The 3,317-nt window shown below is 36.1% G+C and overlaps 1 non-coding gene across 1 annotated transcript; it reads right to left on the reverse strand.

Annotated features, from left to right (window-relative positions):
• Positions 1–2,796: 2,796 nt before the first annotated feature.
• LOC112731072 (small nucleolar RNA R71) lies at positions 2,797–2,904 on the reverse strand. The gene has a single exon (XR_003166865.1). It is a non-coding gene; the product is annotated as a small nucleolar RNA R71 (small nucleolar RNA).
• Positions 2,905–3,317: the final 413 nt, after the last annotated feature.

The raw sequence follows: 3,317 nt of genomic DNA on the forward strand, positions 1-3,317 counted from the left end.
CTAAGATTGGAACCTTCGTGGTAGGCTAGAATTATTGGCAGCCATTCCTGAGATCTGACATGTCTAAACCTTGTCTGTGGTATTCTGAGTAGGATCTGGGAAGGGATGACTGTGACGAGCTTCAAACTCGCGATTGTGGGCGTGTGACAGATGCAAAAGGATCAACGGATCCTATTCCGACATGATCGAGTACCGACAGATGATTAGCCGTGCGGTGACAGCGCATTTGGAACGTTTTCACTGAGAGGACGGAAAGTAGCCATTGACAACGGTGATGCCCAATATAAAGCTTGCCATGGAAAGGAGTATGAATGATTGGAAGAAGGCAATAGGAAAGCAGAGGTTCAGGAGGAACAAAGCATCTTCATACGCTTATCTGAAATTCCAACCAAAGAATTACATAAGTATCTCTATCTTTATTTTATGTTTTATTTATCTTTTAATTATCAATTCTCCATCACCATCTGAATTCGCCTGACTGAGATTTACAAGGTGACCATAGCTTGCTTCAAGCCGACAATCTTCGTGGGATCGACCCTTACTCACGTAAGGTTTATTACTTGGACGATCCAGTGCACTTGCTGGTTAGTTGTGCGGAATTGTGACAAAGTGTGATTCACGTTTAAGAGCTCCAAGTCCTTTGGCGCCGTTGTTGATGATCACAATTTCGCATACCAAGTTTTTGGCGCCGTTGCCGGGGATTGTTTGAGTTTGGACAACTGAAGGTTCATCTTGTTGCTTAGATTAGGTACTTTTCAGAATTTTTAATAATGAATTCTAGAGTTTCAAGGTGGTGTTCGTAGCATCACAAAAGCTATTGATTCTCATCAATTTAGCTGCTGAATGTAATGTCCTGCTGAAGCTTGGCCAAACATGTCTAATCTTTTAGACTGAAGATTAGACTAACATTGCATGATTCTGGAATTCTCATTAAAAGTTTTGAACCTCTTTATTTTCTTTTCCATATAAGTTTCGAAAATCACAAAAAAATTTATAAAATCATAAAAATCAAAAATATTTTATGTTTCTTGTTTGAGTCTAGTATCAATTTTTAAGTTTGGTGTCAATTGCATTCTTCTTGCATTTTTTGAATTTATACATATTGTTCTTCATTGATCTTCAAGTTTTTCTTAATGATTTCATTACTCTGATCTTTAAATTATCTTGTTTTGTGTGTTTTGTTGTTTCTCATATGCATTCTCAATTTGTTAGTGTCTCTTATATGAAAATTTTTAAGTTTGGTGTCCTGCATGCATTGTTTGTTTGATTTGAGTTTCCTAAGATTAATTATATTTTGATTGTTTCTCATCATTAAAAATTCAAAAATATTTTCAAAATTGTGTCTTTTCAAGTCAATAATATAGAGAATTGAAGATTCAGAACATTCAGCAGAGGAATCAAACAGAAAAAGCTGGGCATTCAAAACGCCCAGTGAAAAAGGAAAACTGGCGTTTAAACGCCAGCCAGGGGCTGGCATTTAATGCCTAAAAAGGTAGCATTTTGGGCGTTAAACGCCAGAATGGATGCCATTCTAGGCGTTTAACGCCAGAAGGACACAAGAGGGAAGATTTTGTTTTTAATTCAAATTTTTTTCAAATTTTCATAATTTTTCAAAATCAAATCTTTTTCAAATCACATCTTTTCAATCATATCTCTTCAAAATCAATTTCTTTCCATTTTTTTTAATTTTCGAAAATCATTGTAATATTAAAGATTTACTTCAAAATTTTCAAAGTTGTTACTTGCCTATTAAGAAAGGATCAAACTTTAAATTTTAGAATCATATCTTTTAATTTCTTGTTAGTCAAGTAATCAACTTTAATTTAAAAAAACTTTCTTTTTCTAAATTGATTTTCAATCATATCTTCTCAATCATATCTTTTCAATCACATCCTTTCAAAATTAACTCTCAATCATATCTTTTTGATTTCTAATTTCAAAATTTTTTTTCAAAAATCACTTAATTTCTTTCCCAATTTTAATTTTCGAAAATCTCAATCAAATTTTCAAATTTTTTTTAATTATTTCAAAATCTTCTTAATTTATTTCCGAAAATTCTTCCCCTCTTCTCACATCCTTCTATTTAAAGGACTAACACTCCTCCTCAAGGTACAATTCGAACTCCCTCCTTCTTTATATGTTCGAATTCTCTTCTATCTACCTCCTCCTTCTGTTCTTCTTTTCCTCTGACACCTCAAGGAATCTCTATACTGTGACATAGAGGATTCCATACTTTCTTGTTCTCTTCTCTTTCATATGAGCAGAAGCAAAGATAAAGGCATACTTGTTCAAGTTGATCCTGAACCTGAAAGGACCTTGAAGAGAAAGCTAAGAGAAGCTAAAGCACAACTCTCTCTAGAGGGCCTAACAGAGCTCTTCAAGGAGGAAGAAGCCATGGCAGCCGAAAATAACAATGCCAACAATGCAAGGAAGGTGCTGGGTGACTTTACTGCACCTACTCCCGACTTCTATGGGAGAAGCATCTCAATCCCTGCCATTGGAGCAAACAACTTTGAGCTTAAGCCTCAATTAGTTTCTCTAATGCAACAGAATTGCAAGTTTCATGAACTTCCATTGGAAGATCCTCATCAGTTCTTGGCTGAATTCTTGTAAATCTGTGACACTGTCAAGACCAATGGGGTTGACCCTGAAGTCTACAGACTTATGCTTTTTCCTTTTGCTGTAAGAGACAAAGCTAGGACATGGTTGGACTCACAACCTAAAGAAAGCCTGAACTCTTGCGAAAAGTTAGTCAATGCCTTCTTGGCAAAGTTCTTTCCACCTCAAAAATTGAGTAAGCTTAGAGTGGAAGTCCAAACCTTCAGACAGAAGAAAGGTGAATCCCTCTATGAAGCTTGGGAAAGATACAAGCAATTAATCAGAAGATGTCCTTCTGACATGCTTTCTGAATAGAGCATCATAGGAATTTTCTATGATGGTCTGTCTGAACTATCCAAGATGTCATTGGATAGCTCTGCTGGAGGATCTCTTCATCTGAAGAAGACGCCTGCAGAAGCTCAGGAACTCATTGAAATGGTTGCAAATAACCAATTCATTTACACTTCTGAAAGGAATCCTGTGAATAATGGGACAAATCAGAAGAAAAGAGTTCTTGAGATTGATACTCTGAATGCCATATTGGCTCAGAATAAAATATTGACCCAACAAGTCAATATGATTTCTCAGAGTCTGTCTGGAATGCAAGCAGTAACCGGTAGTACTAAGGAAGCTTCCTCTGAAGAAGAAGCTTATGATCCTGAGAACCCAGCAATGGAAGAGGTGAATTACATGGGAGAACCCTATGGAATCACCTATAA

Source organism: Arachis hypogaea, chromosome 12 (assembly GCF_003086295.3).
Source record: "Arachis hypogaea cultivar Tifrunner chromosome 12, arahy.Tifrunner.gnm2.J5K5, whole genome shotgun sequence".
NCBI lineage: Eukaryota > Viridiplantae > Streptophyta > Magnoliopsida > Fabales > Fabaceae > Arachis > Arachis hypogaea.